This window comes from Sciurus vulgaris (genome assembly GCF_902686455.1).
Source record: "Sciurus vulgaris genome assembly, chromosome: 10".
NCBI classification, from domain to species: Eukaryota; Metazoa; Chordata; class Mammalia; order Rodentia; family Sciuridae; genus Sciurus; species Sciurus vulgaris.
The window spans coordinates 140,379,778-140,396,573 of record NC_136470.1 but is presented as its reverse complement, the minus strand read 5'-3'; positions in this window follow the sequence as shown (position 1 = coordinate 140,396,573).

Sequence of the window (16,796 nt, the reverse complement as noted above, 5' to 3'; positions counted from 1 at the left end):
CATTTCTCAGGCAGGAAGAGAAAACTCAGGTAGCCAATGGAGGAAATGCAGATGTTCAAAGTTTGGGTAAAAAAGAACCTGGTAAAGCAAACAGAGGTGAGGCAGCGAAGCAGCAGCGGTGGGGAGAGATTCTCCAGGAGGCTGCCACAACACCATGTCTGAGAAGCAGGACGAGGGCTGTGCGGGTCCCTCGTCACCGGTGTCTCGCCCAGCCGCTCGGGTAGAAGAGGCGCACACTGCAGCCCATGGAGGGAGGTGTGGGTTGTGCTGGAAGACGGGGTGTGGACTTCTCTTTCCTGAAAAGGGTTTAGGAAGAGAGAAGAGGAGGGACGTGCTGAGCCATGTCGGGATACTGGAGGGAACTTGGCACAGCAAGGTGAAGGGCGGGTGGGGTCACAGCGGAGGAGGCCAGCTGGAGTGGGTCCTGGAGCTGAGCAAACGGAGCAGTCAGCCGCAGAGGGGAAAGGACGCCTCACCTCCTGACCTTCATGGGACAGTGATGAGGGTGGAAAGGAGGAAATGGGCATCGGAAGAAGTAGCAGATGACACCTGAGCCAGGGGGAGGTACCAAGCTGGGTCTCTGCAGGTCCCAGCTTGGGCAGGTGTGTCTCAATATTCCTGAGTCCTCCTCAAATACTTGGAATTGACCAGGGACAGCAGAGTACAGTGGGACCAAATTCCACTCCATTTCTGGCCAACAGGGAATTGAGTCCCCTTGGATGCCTGGGGTTGGGGCTACAGGCCTACCTGAGAGGATGTGATCCTGGGCCTGGTTTCTCCCCTCAGGACACTCTCTGACACTAGACTGTTTCCATGGGTCGACCCAAACGGCCCTGAGAGCTCAGGGACTCATGCCTGCAGTGACGTCCTGGGCCTGTCACTGGGTCCCAGGTTCAGGAGAGTGGCTGAGTGAGCAGGCTGCTCTTGCCAACTGGCACTCTGCTTCTCTCACGGGACCATGTCAGAATGGGCTGCAAGAACAGCACCGTCCAGATGATTTCTGGTGACGCTGCATCAGACACAGGGCAAGCTCAGGGCTCTGGGCTACTCACAGTCAGGGACCATCAGACGTCAGCTGAACCGTGGACCTTTGATGTCCTGCAGGATTCTCCCTATAGCTCAGCAGGTAGCAACACAGGGCTGTGGGGTGGCAGCAGAGGTGCACTGGACTCTACGTCTCACGTGGGTGACTCTCAGAGGAGGCACCCCTCTCCACAGGATCTGTGCCATGTTTCAGGAAGTCTCGGGAGAGGACTACTCCCACCTCTCCAGACTTCATGGTCCTCGCTCCTGGGCAACAGAGGGACTTCCACTCAGTGCTTCTCTTGCTCTCATTGACATGGAGACATTGTGATCTCCTTGTGTTATAGTTTGGATCTGGAAGCATGTTCCCCAGTGCAGCAAGGTTCAGAGGTGGGGAGTCTAGGCAATGAGCGAATCACGAGGCCTCTGACCTCATCAGTGGATTGATCCACTGATGGTTGGTTGGACTACTGGGAGGTGGGGCGAGTTGAAGGAAGGAGGTCATTCACAGTGTGTCCTGAAAGAAGGGTTTATCTGCTCTCTGGCCTCTCTGTCTTCTCCTCTCCTCTCCTCTCCCCTCCTCTTCCACTCTCCTCCCTCCTCTTCCTCTTCCTCCTCCTCCTCCTTCTTCTCCTCTCTCTCTCTCTCTCTCTCTCTCTCTCTCTCTCACCCCCCCCAACTGCCATGAGCTGAGCAGTTCCACACCCTTCCGACCTGATATTCCTGTGCTGGACTGAACCTTGGGAACCATGAGCCAAGATAAACCTTTCTTCCTTGGTTGGTGCCAGGTATTTTGGCCACAGAGATGAAAACTGACTGACACACCTTGATTGGCATTCGGCTGTACTGAGAGAGGGTCGGAGTGTCCCTACATGAAATGGAAAGTTCTCCTCGCCTGGTACAAGTCACCATGTGTCCTCCCCACGTGTTGGTGACTGGAGACAGGGGAGTGGTCATCACTGAAGATGTTCATGTCCTTGGAATGCATGGATTACAGACTTAGGAAGTTCAAGGTAAGGCTGTCCTGGGAGATGTCTAGTTCTCTGTGTTAAAAGGTTCTGAACAGCACATTTAACACGAACAGATATCTTGTTTTGTCTTTCCTACTATAACAAAATTCCAAAGCCTGGGTAATTTAAAAAAAAAAACTAACAAAACAACCCTGATGTTCATCTTATCAGTGTTCTGAAAGCTGAGAAGTCTAAGAGGAAGACGGATTGCAGGTTCAGTCTGGTGAGGGCTACTACCTTCTGCCTATATGTCACCTATTGCCACCTCTTCTAGACAGGAAGAATTCTGTGCCTTCATGTGGCAAGATGTGGAAAGTCAAGTGTGAATCACACCTGGGTATGATTCCTCCGTAGTTTCCATAGTTTCCGAGCCTCAATCCTGTAACGACGCAGCAACCCCCATACGTTAATCCCTGCTTCAATTTCTCATCTCATAGTGCCAGACACTGGCCATTAAGTTCCAACACCTGAATTGTGTAGGTGACACATTCCAAGCATAGCATCAGGAAACTACTCTAAGACGGGATTTGTGGTCATTATCCCCACAGTTATAACCATTAAGAGAGTCTTTGGAAGCTCCTATCGGGGGGTGGGGGTGTAAAGCAGGTGACATAACGTCTGCCCAGCATTAATAAGTGAAATCAGGCTCTTCAAGGCAAAGAGATATCGATTGTTTAATATGCACATTGTAATGCCTGAACTGATACTTTCACCCAGTGGTTGGAGATGTGGCATCCAGAAATGGTTCCTTAGGTAACAAAGAGCCTGAAGACCCAGACCTACGGGAGACTGTAGCACGGCAGGAGAAAACGGTGCTGAGCCCTGCGAGAATCTCCTCACGCACGGTGTGCAGTAAACAAACACACCGATGCCTGTCTCCACCTACGGTTCTAAGTCGTTGTAATCGCAGTGCCTAACAAGCACCATTGTTATTTTCTCTTTTTCATTAGAAAAAATAATGAAATATTGTTTTTACTTATCCTTTGTATTTATACATAGAATCTGGAATCCGCTTGACATAATCATACACACAAGAGGTTGATTTCAATCTCCCTCCTCTCCTCCCTCCCCTTCCTCCCTCCTCTCCCCTACCAGTCTTTCTCTAAAACCCTTTTTTCTTTTATTTCTGATTGGTACTTTCCACATATGCATAGAGGAGCCGCTCCCTCTGGTACATTTCCTTCTGCACACGAGTGCTTCTGCCGGATCTCTCCCACGTTTCTTTACCCTCCCTCCCCTCCCCTCTCCCTCCCATTCTCTTACTTCTGCTCCACTGATCTTCCCTATAACCTTATGACACCTGATCCCCTCCCACACTGCCCTTTCCCCTTAATTTTGCTTTAGGGTCCACATATGAGAGAAAACCTTCCATCCTTGGTTCTCTGATCTGGCTTATTTCACCTAGCCTGAGGGTCCACATTCCCATCCATTCACTGGCAAACGCCATCATTTCATTCTCTGTGGCTGAGTAAAACTCCATTGCGTACGTATACCACATTTTCTTAGTTCATTCATCTATTGATCTGGGCTGGTTCCACAGTTTAGCGACGATGAATTGAGCTGCTACAAACGCTGTAGTGTTCTAATTTTAGATCTTGGAGGAAAATACCCAAGAGCAAGATAGCTGGGTCACATGGTGGTGCCATCCCTAGATTTTGAGGAATGTCCATACTGCTCTCCACAGTGGTTGCCCGAGTGTGCAGTGCCACCAGCAATGCAGAGTGGACCTTTTCACCCACAACTTGCCAGCATTTACTACTGTCTGTAGTTTTGAGAATTGCCATTCTGACTGGCATGAGATGAAATCTTAATGTATTTTTGATTTTCATTTCCCTAATCGCTAGAGACATTGAACATTCGTTCACATATTTGTTGACTTTTTGTGTTTCTTCTTTTGAGAAATTTCTGTTTAGTTCCTTTGCCCATTTTTTTTCCTGTTAGTTTATTTGCTTTTTTGGTATTAAGTGTCTTTCTTTATATTTATTCTGAATATTAACCCACTGTCAGAGGAGTAGCTGGCAAATATTTTCTCCCTTTCTGTAAGCTCTCTCTTTACTCTCTTTATCATTTCCATCGCTGTGTAGAAGCTTTTAATTTGATGGCGTCTCATGTGTGAATTGTTGATTTTATTTCTTGAGTTTAGGGGTCTCATTGAGAAAGCCAGTGTCTGCACCTGTATGATGGAGTGTTGACCCAGTATTTTCTTCTAGTAATTGCAAGGTTTCTGGTCTAATTCCTAAGTCTTTGATCCACCTTAATTTTGTGCAGAGTAAAAGACAGAGGTCTGCTTTCATTCTTTGACATGTAGATATCCACTTTTCCCAGCACCGTTTGTTAAGAAGCTTACTTTTTCTCCAGCATGTATTTCTGGCACACTCGTCAAGTCTCAGATCCCTGTAAGTAGGTGGCTTTGTCTCTGCATCTTCTGTTCTGTTCCACTAGCCTACCTTGATGCCAATACCATGCTGTTTTTGTTATTATCGCTCTATAGAAAAATTTGACATCAGGTGTTGTGATGCCTCCTGCTTCACTTACTAAAAATTATTTTGGGAATTCTGGCTAGATCTTTCATTCTTCCAAATAAATTTAAAGATTTTATTTTTCTAGTTCTGTGAAGAATGTCATTGGTATTTTGATGGGTATTGAATGGAATCTTTATATTGATTTTGGTACTATGGCCATTTTGACAATATTAATTCTGCCTTTCCAAAAACATGGGAGGCCTTTCCATCTTCTGAGGTCTTCAATTTCTTTCTTTGGTGTTCTATAGTTTTCACTGTAGAGATCTTTTACTTCCTTGGGTTAGATTAATTCCCAGGTATGTACTTTATTGAGCCTATTGTGAAGGGAAGGGGTTTTCTGCTTTCTTTCTCAACTGGCTTGCTGTTGGAGTACAGAAAAGCTACTGATTTCTGAGTGTTGACCTTATAGCCTGCTACTTTGCTAAACTACTCGTCAGCTCTAGGAGCCTTCTGGGGAAGTTAGGATGAGTAGTAAGGAAAAGCAAGAGAGAAGCAAAGTCATTTTGGAGACAAAATCCAGAGTCAAACAAAAGCGGGGACTTTGGATGATGGAAGAGTGGAGGTAGAGAGCAGCCAGGTGCCGGTGCTTCCTGTGGTGGCTGGAAGATCGGGAAGGTGAGCCGGACGTTTGATCCGTGGGGACGGATGGGGAATGCAGCGATGCTTTCTGTTCATGCTGTTGCCAGTCACAAAGTGTGGGGGCAGGACAACACAGATTCACGTCACAGTGCTGTGATCAGAAATTCAGGGTCTGCCTCACTGGGATAAAATGAAGGTGTCAACGGGTCTGAAGTTCTTCTGAAGGCTTTCGGGAAATCTGTCCCTGGCCTGTTCCACTTCCTGGAAGCCTCCTGCCTTCCTCAGCGCGAGGCCTGTCCTCCATCTTTCCTCCGCTCTGACCTCTGCTACTTTCCTTGCTTGTGCTTCTCCTCCTAGGTGCCTCTTACATAAGGACCCTGTTACTACACCAGACCTACCAGAAAAAGCCAGGATGGTCTCCCAGCCAAGATCCATAACTTCATACATCTGCAAAGTCTCTTTTACCACGTGAAGTGAAATATCCACAGATTCTGGGGATGAGGCCAAGAACTTCTTTATTGCAGAAGGACCACTGATCAGCCCCCAAAGCCACAGTTGAGGGAATGAGCTCTTCTGCCCAGAGTCCTCTGAAGCCTTGGTGTCCCCCACAGAATTTAGTCAGGGCAAGAAAGGAAAAGTGTGTTCTATGGAAAAGGGTTTAGCAATTAGGGGACTCTGTTTGGAGTGGAATAGGGGGTCTAGGAGCTAGAGTGGAAAGCATTGGTGGAGAAGGGAGTGAAGAGAGAGTAGGTTAGGTCGGAGCATCGCGGGATCAAGAGCTTGAGGGGAGACAGGGGTGTCAGCTGGTGTCTCCATCAGCTCAGCCTTCCATAGCGAGGACCACAGACAGGGGCTTCAGTAACAGGCGTTTTGTTTTTCACAGTTCCACAGGCCAGAGAATCGGGTTCTGGCTGATTCCATTCCCCAGTGTGGTCCTCCTCTTGAATCACAGATGTCTGTCTGTTTGTGTTTGTCCTGGGATAGCAGGAGGGATGGGAAGCAAGCCCTCTGGTGTCTCTTCCTTCAAGGGCACTAATCCCCTTCTGAGAGCTCTCCCTCATGATCTTGCTGAAACCTCACTACCTCCCAGGGTTCCCCTCTCCGAACCCTGGGGCGAGGGCTCAGCATACCAGTTTTGGAGGAAGGCAGCTCAGTCCATTGCAGGTGGTGACAATGACTGACAGAAATGCCGAACTCTCTGGGCTCCAGGCGGATTAGATCTCCTAGGTTAGGATGGATCCCCTCATAGAACAGAGGGACAAGACATTCGGCAACAGGCATCTGTAAAGGAAGCTTCCAGGCAAAATGGCTGGCTTTACACTATGGGCTTAAATCAGCAAAATAAACTTGCAATGCCTCAGAGGGGATTAGTTGTCTTTTTTTCAATAATTTTCATTGATTTTCATACATAAGAAAAAATATTCCATTTTATGACAAACTTCATAAAATTTGAATATTGAAAGAACGCCTATTTTCTTGCATAAGAATAAGTTTTGACTCTCAAGAAAATCAGCCCATTTTAGTAGCAGGGAAATTGTCCATGTTTCATATATCACATGACATTATATTCCATAGGTTCAGCTGAGCCACGTGAGGAATCTCTTCATCAAATATGTCAGCCCTTAAATGGTGCTTTGGAAAGAAAGCCCTCCAAAACCAGGGTATGCCGTTTCTTGACCAATACTGCACATAATTAGGACACTGTTTCAATGAAGTTTAAGCATTGTTACTACTTTTATTTCCATATATTCAAAACTGAAGTTCTTCAGATAAATTGGTCTGAGATATAATTACTGAAGAGTCAGTAGTGGTTACTCCTTCGGGACTCAAATATCTAAAGACTCCATGTGATATCACCTCTGTCCCTTCTTATGACTAGAAAATTCTTTCCATCTGTTTCTTTAATTTTCATCAATAATTGTATGGAGTTATTTTGGATAAAAGTTTAAGTAATGTAACTTGCTTTTAAGCTTTCGATCTCTTATACATTTAAAACCATTTTTTATTTCCTGAAAAAGTTAAAATGAAAATGAGAAAAATGAGTGAGAACGCTACGTCAAATTGAGGTGGGAGGTTGTAACATAGCCTTCTCCCTCTTTTTTCCAACACCATGCACTAACTGTAAGAAGAAATCCTTGTCCCTAATGTCAGTTTCGTCTTTTCTAGCAGAAAATTTACATGAAACAGCTAGTAGCTGAGCCTGACTCATATTAGTCATTTTTCTGTACCTGTAACAAAACATCTGATGGCAGGAACTTTAAAAAAAAAAAAAAAAAAAAAAAAAAAGAGGTTTATGTTGCTCACACTTCTGAAGGCTCAAAGGCACCAGGTCTGCATAGGCTCAACTCTGGAGAAAACCTGATGATAGATACATCCCAATGGTGGGAGTGTGTGTGAGAAAAAGGGATCATGGGAAGCCAGAGAGACAGCAGGGACCAGTAACAACTTCCCACTAAGCCCCTCTCCTGAAGAACCCATTACCTTTTAGCTCCTACATGGAGATCCAGCTTCCATGTTCAGATCATGGCAGATTGTCTGGTGGTAGTCCCTCTAGTGTTAAACTACCAGCGATCGCTCTTTGAAAAACACACAGGATGGATTTGTGTTATCTTCTTGCTTGTAGCCTAGGGAGCTACTACAACATAAATGCCAGGAAATTTATCTTGTTTTTAAAGGCTTTTCCTGTGCTGACTTCTTTTCCTCCTTCTGTGACTTGTAGCTGAACGTCAGAAACATCAGACGAGGCGTACAAAGCAATGAGTACCCTATAAAGGTTGGGTAAAGACATTTTTTTCCAGTTACAAGAAATTCCTTCAGGTTCACCCACAACCTTCAGGAAAATACTTCAAACCTGGAGTCTACAGAGCAAGTTTGGGGTGGGTGATTGTATCATGTCACAGAGCATAAGAAATGAAAACGGAACATTTGGTTTGAGAGTCAGCACTTCAGTGTCCTGCACCATTCATCTTACATTTGACTATCAGCAGTATGAGTTTTAATTAATAAATTGGGGTAATTAGTACCTAAGTGAATATTTTTCTTAAATAAAATTCTTTCAATAAACATGTTTCATAATATGGATCAATAAATTTATTTAATGTGTCACAACTAACATTAAAACTAATTTTATTTTTATTTTTAAAGCAGTTTTAGGTTTACAGTAAAATTGGGGATGTGAAGACATTTTTTATACCCCCAAGTCCAGTTATGTCTAGCCTCTCCCACTGTCAAAACCCTGCCCCAGAGAGGACATTTTCTATAACTGTGAGCCTGCACTGCGGGGCATTATCCTCTCGCTTGGCTTTGTGTGTTCTCCAAGTCTGGGTGAGTGTCTGTCTGTGCGCACCACCTCAGTATCATAGGAGGGACTTCACTGCCCCAGAGCTCCTCCGTGCTCCATGTTCCCACCATGCCCTCTCCATTAACCCTTCACCATCACTGAGCACTTGACTGTCCCCGTAGTTTTGCCTTTTCTGGAACGTCATGTTGAAGGAATCATGGAGTATGTAGCCTTTCAGATTGGTTTCTCGCCCTTAGTGACTTTTTATATAGTTTTCTTTATGAGCTGGAGAGCCATTCTTTTTAATGCTGAATAATATTCCACTGCCTGGACATACCACAGTTTATTTATCCATTCACCTACTAAAGGACATCTTGATTGCTTTCAACTTTTGGTAATTATGAATAAAGCTGCTGTAAATAAATTGTATGGTAATTAAGACAGCTGAATTGGAAAAGAGTACGCAGATAAATGGACAGGAATGGAGAGGAACAGACCCATATAAATGTAGTCAACTGATCTCTGACAACGATGCAAAAACCACCAAGACAATACACCTGAGAAAAGAAAAATGGTGCTAGGAAAACCAGACATCCCCTTGCAAAAGTAAACCCAGACACAGACTCACACCCTCCACAAGCATTCAACCAGAGGGCCAGAGGCCTAAAAGGAAGATGCTAAATTATAAAGCCCTAGAGATAACACAGCAGACTATCTAGTGGACGTTGGTTTTGCTGATGGCTGATGATCATACCAGAGGTGTGATCCATGAAAGAAAAGATTGACACATGGATGGACTTCACTGCAACTAAAATATTCTGCTGTGTGAGAGACACTGTAAAGACAATGAAAAGACAAGCCACAGACTTGGAGGAAATGTTTTCAAAAGCCATATCTGATAAAAACTATTATCCAAAATATACAAAGAACTCTTAAAATTTAATAAGAAAGAAACCTAATTTAAAAAAGTGAACCAAAAAACTCAAAAGATGCCTCTCGAAGAAGATACTTAAGTGGCAAAAAATTATATGCAAACACAGAGCACATCACGTGCTATTGGAGAAACACAAATGGAAACAGTGTGAGGTTTCCATATACCTCTAAGAAGGGCCATAATCCAGAACATCAACAAATGGGAAATGACGTCAAGGAGCGGGGGCAGCAGAGACCCTCCATCCCTCATTGCTGCTCAGAATGCAAGAAGGTGCAGCCACTGTGGACGAGTTTGGAGGTTTCTTACACAACTAAACCCGCCATGACATGACCCAGCGATCATGCTCCTTGCCATTACCCAGGGGCTGAACGCTCCTGTCTCACTGAAAGTGCAGGTAATGTGAATGTTTAGGACACCCACCATTTTTAAATGAAACAAAATGGAAACATTTGAAATAGCAAAAGTGTCCATTTCCTGATATTTTGTTTTGGCCGCAGCAGGAGAGCTGGGTGTGTGTGCGCTGTGACAGAAGGTGTCTTTCTTCCTGCAGGTCATAAGCCTGGCTTGCCATGTTAAAACCAGTAGGATAGCTTGGGAGACAGAGCTGACTTTACATTTATCTCTTCCTGACATTTTAAATGATGTAACTTTTTTCTAGATTATGTTAGAACAATAAATGGATGTAAAATCACTGTGAAAAAATATTTTGTTACAAAAGGATCCTCATGGGAGGTAAATAATGTTGCATTTTTTAATGTACCATTTGTGTTTCATATTGCCAGAGTGCATTACCGTATTTAAATAAAACCTTTCTGCCAATATTGAACTCAGATATGTAGCTTGATTTGTTGCTAATGAATATCTGCTTCTTTAAATGTTGGGAAATATTTTACTTGAGGACAGCAGGTTTCTCAATTATTTAACAATGTAAGCTGAAGTTCCTAACAATGTATTATAAAGCTAACAACCCCACACTATAGAGTCAGTTCTCCTTTCAGTCAGAAGATTGCCTCCTATCACAGACCTTCTATTTTGACAATTCGGCTTTGAGTATTAGAAGACTAGAATTGCAAACAGCATTGAGATTTGAAAAGACTCAATTAGGACTATTCTCCAGATTAGTGTCTCATAAAATTTGCCAAATGTTAGACATAAACTCTTTGCAAGATGCACTCAGTCTTGAGAAATAACTTTTGAATATGCAAGCTGGTTTCCTGGGAGCTAGGAAGGATGCAGGGTCGCCTGGTCAAGCAGAATCTTCTATGCTCAGCTGAGTGCACACAAGATTTCCCAGAAAGCACAGGAGGGACCTAAGTCATCAGTTTGACCTGTATGCCTCACACAGGTCACTGCTGCTGGTTGGCACAGTACCATAACCCTCATCCAGTTCCATTGAAAACATAGAAGACCAAGAGGGGACCTGACTGTTGAAGGAGATGACGGCGGGCATGCAGTAGGGACCCTCTCCAATTTTGCTATTTTTACATCTGCATGAAAGGCAGAGTACCGCCAGTGTAAGGGAGATGGGGGTATCTCATTTTGCTTCTTAATGCTCATGCTTCACGCTCAGTCCCAAAACACTAGATTTTCCAAGTGATGCGTCCTATTAATAAAAAACTTAGTTGCACTGTAAATGGTTTGACTTTTCTCCAAAAGTCAAAATAGCTCAAATCCCAGCAGTGCCTGTCATTGGCTATGGGTGTTTGGACCAATTTGATAACATGCAAAATAAGTGTCTGAAGCGGATGACCTCTGGGGTCTGTATTGTTTGGAAAGAGCTTTGCTTTGTATTTACTGACAGAAGAAAGAACTATATGAGAAAATTATAGTGTACTGAAGGGAAGGGGGGAGTTTGAGGTTAGCCAGAAAGGCTGTGTGATTAGACAGGAGACCATAGGCGAGACAGGAGACATAAATTACAGCACTTCATTATAAATTAACTTAGCCTTGTGATCTTTACCATGCAGAATTTTCATATGTTTTAAAATCTGATCTATGTCATGGAGACTATAGCAAATAAAACAAAAAACCAATTGTCATGAAAATAGGCATGAAGGCAGTAGATTTTGCTCCAGAAAAAAAAAGAAATCAAGAGATTCCCTTCAAATAAAGACTATCATGCCAACAATGTACATAGCCTTCAGACACCTCAAGTGTGAGAGAAAATGTCTCTGTACCATTTAGCTAACATATTAGTACTAGAAGTGCATGGTTTCTGTCAAAATTATTAATAATAATGTTTTTCCTTCTACATTCCAGCATCCTAACCAATCCCAAATGTCAGTGTCAAAAACAAAATTACAACGAATTTAGCATACAGGTCTGATTGGCTTTTATCTGTGACTCTGAAATCAGGGGATACCTCACTCTGTCAAGTGCTCCTGGTGGTCTGCTGGGAATGACTTTTGAAAGGTGGGAACAAGTAAAACAGAACAATAAAAAATGGGCACCAGTGCCCTCAAGCCCCTCCCGGTCTCTTTCCTCACAAGGGGTGAAGCCAAGGGATTTTCTGTCTCATTCTGACTCCCAGGACTGGGCTCTTCCCCATAAGTTGCTGCACCTCTCTGATTCCAAAAACTGGTCTGTCTTGGGACGGGCTTACTTCCCTTGGCATCAGGGATTCTGCTGGTGGTTGGGTCTTGCCTGCGGCGCCTGCCTGGGGCAGGGGGCCAGTGGAAGGATGGCCTCCCCGAAGCTCTTGGACGGGAGAAGCGTGGTTGGCATTTCTGAGTGGCAGCATGGTAACACAGCATGGCAACTAAAGAGCTGGACCTTTAAGATTCTTTCTGTGGGGATCTTGGGTCCATATGTAGTAATTTTAAGCAAAGGGGAGTTCGTACAAAGATGTTTGTAGTGGTGATTTTTAAATCAGTTTATCTGAATCCTCAGAACATTGAAAGTGATTAATTTGGCTCCTAGACTCTGGGATAGAGGTAAAGATATAAGTACAGGTCTAAAATAGTACTATTTGCTAAATAAAAAGTCCACGTGCACGGTCAGAGACATATCAGTTGAGGGCTGTCTGTTGGATAGAGCATTGGTTTTAGTGTTTTCTACAACGTCAGAGGCGGACTCATTACTGCTCATAGTGCAATAAACGATTGAGGCAGAAATGCTGATCAATCTTTTTGCTGACAACAACCAGAAAAGGAGCCGTGGATATATGTGCTCAGATGGTTGCAGTGGTCAGTGGCCTATCAGGATGGCAGAGAATTAAGGCATTCTTTATTAGTAAGCGATAGTCAAGATACTTAAATAAATAAATACACAGTATAGATCAGACATTCTTAGAAGTGGAGAAAGTTGACGGAAGGTCCATGGTAAGCATCAAGAGTACCTGTGACACTTCAGTGACTGCCTGCTCATGACTTCTGTGGAAGAACGAATGCACCGACGGGTGAAGGAGGTAGGAAACCTGGAAGCGTGTCCACGCTGTAGAAGGACTAAGGACTCCTCAGTGTGTGACAAAACGTCCCTGCAGAACGTAAAGATCAGCAGGAAAGATAACAGACCATACTCAGCTGATGAATGTCCGCAGAGAAAGCAAAGGGAAGCCCGCTAGCACTGCTCACAGAGTGCTGCCCAGAGGGACCGGAGGCTGAGGAGGGAGGGGCAGAACGGAGGCTCTGGAGGACAGTGCAAAGGAGGCCACCAGGCATCTGGGTGGGAGTAGGCTGCCCAAGGCACAGGAGAGTTCCTCAGGGAACAAAGGCTGATGGACTGGAGGACATTGAACTCCAAGCGTATACACACGACTTCTAAGAGAGAAAATCCACTCACCACGTGGGACAGGACAATAGATACAGGGAAAGATGCTCCCCAGTCGCCAGGAGAGTGAAAATCAAACTCACGCGGAGCCCACAGAATCCACCCACCAGGACCCTCTTGCTTTTGAGGGAGTCCCAACACAAAGCTTCGTGAAGGTGTGAAGCGGGGTCCGTCTCGCAGGCCAGCGCGGTGGAAGCATTCTAGGCGGCTCCAGGCCTTGCCCACCAAAGTAGAAAGGCCAGTCCTAGGACCCAGCAGTCCTGCGCTGAGGCGTGCGCTGCCCCAACACCACACCTGCCTCCGGACGCAAGGGCACGACCGTTCCTGAAAAGGAACCCCTCCGGCCTTCGTGAGTAGGCGACAGTGGTCCACAGCACAACGGGCACCGGAGGGCGGCGAGGATGGGCCATCTGCAGAAACAGAAGATGAAGTTCGGAAACCTAACGCCAGCCCGAGAAACCTTACGTCCAAACATGCATAAGATTCCGCTTATTTAAAACAAAAAACTCAAAACCAACTCAGAATGTCCGGTGATTCAGATGTGGCGGCAGAACTACCAGGGACCATGAGGGTCTCCCCTGACCCGGGAGAGCCTCCTGGGAAGGGGGCCAGCGAGGAGCGGGCTGGGAGGGGCGCCCTGGGGTCTCTAGTGCCCCCGGTGCTCTGGGTCCTGACCTGTCGTTTGCCAGACGCGCGTCTTGTATGTACCCTGGTCTTTCCGGATCCCAGTGGCCACAGCACTGGAGGCCCAGGACCTGAGCAGGGCGCCATGTCCACGCCCCTCCCGCCTTTCCCGGGCCTTGCTTCTCTCTGTAGAGTGGGTCATTCTCCCTGATGATCCAAACATGTAACATTTCCTCCTTTTATGAAAAAATAAATAAATAAAACAAGAAAACAAACTCACTGGAATGGTCTGAATGTTGGGTTTTTCTATGATGCGTGTTGGGACTTAACGCCCCCGGGACAGGGTGATGAAGGGCTTTGATTACGTCACGAGGGGCCCACCTGCAAGTGGGATCAGTGCGCTTGTTAAAGAAGGTGAGGGAGGTGCTTCCCTCCTGCCGTGGAGGACACGGAAGGCAGGGCTAGGAGGAGCAGGCCCTGAGCAGACTCCGGCTCTCCCGGCACCCTGGCCCCGCACGCCCAGCCTCTGGAACTGAGATGGAAGCTTCGTCCCGCCAGCCCCCAGGCTACCGTCAGAGCTGCCCACAGCAACCAGGCACCTTCAGCTTCTCCGCCTCAGTTCAAGCCAACTTGCAGGGTGGTCCAAGTTTCCGGCTCGCTTCTCCTTCCACTTCTCTTGGACTCATTCCCAAGCGCGTTCACCACTCTGCCACTGAAGGCCCTGGTCAGTTCACCACGGAGCCCAGGGTGCTGAAGACCACCTCTCCATTTCCAGTCCTTCCTCATCCCACTTTCTAACTGCCTTGGACTGAGCTGCCTGGTCACGTCTTCCCTCCGCTCAGCCCCCTGCTCCGCTTTCCTCCCCTTTCTGTCCATGTGTTAGTGTCAGTCACCATGAGCCTCCTGGCCATTCGGGCACAACACTGGGGCTAGAAGTGGTCTTTTCAATTTCATCCTCAGCTACCTTAGCCACTAGGAATGGCAATGTCTACTTTAGTCTCACTCTCCATGATATTCTTGGAATAAACGAAGGTCAGAATTCGGAGAGCTGTTTCAGAAAAGTGTCACATCCTCTGTGACCTGCATGGTCTCCTCCGGGAGTCCATGACTTTTTCTGCCTTCAGAGTTTCTGTTTCCACTGCCTCCAAGTTTCCCTGGAGGTGGAGGACTGTGAATTGCCTGTAAGTGAGCTTGGATAGTTTTCTTTTCAGACACCTAAAAATGGAGAGAAAATCGAGGAAAGAAATAGTCCATTCTGAAAAATGAGCTTATACTTTCCTCATACAAAATTTGCCCGACGTTTATTGAGTACCTACTGTGTCCTGGATACTGGCAGAAGGCTAAGGAAACAAAGACTAAAAATAATCCCTACCTTTAAGTACCTCAAAGATTAATAGGGGCACTTCAGTTTTTAAAAATGAGTCAGTGGAACATGAAAGTCATTACAAATTTGACAATCCATTGTGTCAGAAAATGATCCATAATTTGGAAGAGACACAGGCAATTACTTTAGAGTCTGTCAGCTCAGTGCTGGACATCACCCTATTGACTGGGCTGTTGGAAACTTAAGAGTGGCAGAAGTTCCCATGGACCCTGTGTAGCAGACACATGCTGATTCCTGTCTGGTGAACAGAGCTCTCTAAGCATTGGTTTCTCCCTGAGACCCTGAGCTGCCTCATATCAATAGAGCTCACCCTAAGTCCCTTCCTCTAAATGCTCGCACTGTGAACGGGGGTGTGCCACCCAGCACAGAGTGACGCATGAGGACCAATTGTTTTTACGTTGGCAGCTTAAAACCAACCATGGTGGCAGTGCTGGTGCTAAAATCAGGAGATGCTATAAATGAGGGCTTTGGTCTATGTTATGGGTTGGGTATGTGGGGTCCCCAAAACTCATATGTGAGACAAATGTAGGAATATTCAGAAGTAAGAAGATCAGACTATGAGAGGTCTGACCTACTCAATGGATTCACCCACTGATGGATTAATTGAGTGGTAATGGTAGGCAGGTAGGGTGTGGCCAGAGGAAGCAGATCACTCGGGGGGTCAGTTGGGGTATGGTTATGTCCTGGATGAGTGGAGCTTGCTCTCTGCTATGACCGTTGTGAACTGGGGAGCCTTCCTCTGTCCCCTCTGCCAAGATGGTCTGCCTCCCTGTCACAAGCAGTGAGTAAGAGAGGAATCGAGTTTGGTTCCAACAAGTGGATTTACTCATGCAGTGCACACTCACCTTAACATTCCTAATGACAGCAAGTCACAAATACATTGAAGATTCACTCCCTAGAGTCCAGTCCCCCTGGACTTACTCAATGCAACGTCTCTTAGCCAAGAAGTCAGTCAGCAAGACCGAGGGGATTCTTCTGAGCCGTAGCCTCTCTCAGCTCCTCAGGTGTCTTAGATGTCCTCTGGTGTCCCATAAGCCGGAGGCTGGGTGGCAGTCTTCACAGAAGAGGTGGTCAGTCGTCTGGCCTCTGTGACCATGGTCGATCAGCAATCAGCGATGGGGCGGACAGCAGCCGGGACAGTCAAGAGACAGAGCGACGTGGAGTCCTCTGGTCACAGTGCTGCTGACAGTTTGCTCCCAAAGTCCAGGGGTTTAATAGTGATTTTCACCCAGTCACGCTCTGGTCTTCATTGATCAAGACCAGAACACGACTATACCAGGAGCCCCCACTCAAATCATAGATCAAGGTTCATATCGGCATTGTTCAGAGTGTCATCCTGCCACACAGCAAGTTTGTCACCAGGCACCTTTATTTTAGTTTTACAAGTTCAGGCAAATACCAAATACAGCTTATTATTACTGCATAACACACAACTATAGCAATTATTTCCTTGTCTCATAACACTCACCTTGGGTCCAGAGCTACGTGGTGGACCAACCATGAACTGAACCCAGACACTAAGAGCCAAAATACACTGTTCTCTCCTCAGTTATTCTTGTACTGTCTTTTGGTCACAGTGATACAGAGCTGACGAAGCCAGTTTGTTTCCAGGGTGACCAGTTGAACAAGTGTTTTGTCTTGTTTGTTTTGTTTTGTTCTCATTCTTGATGCT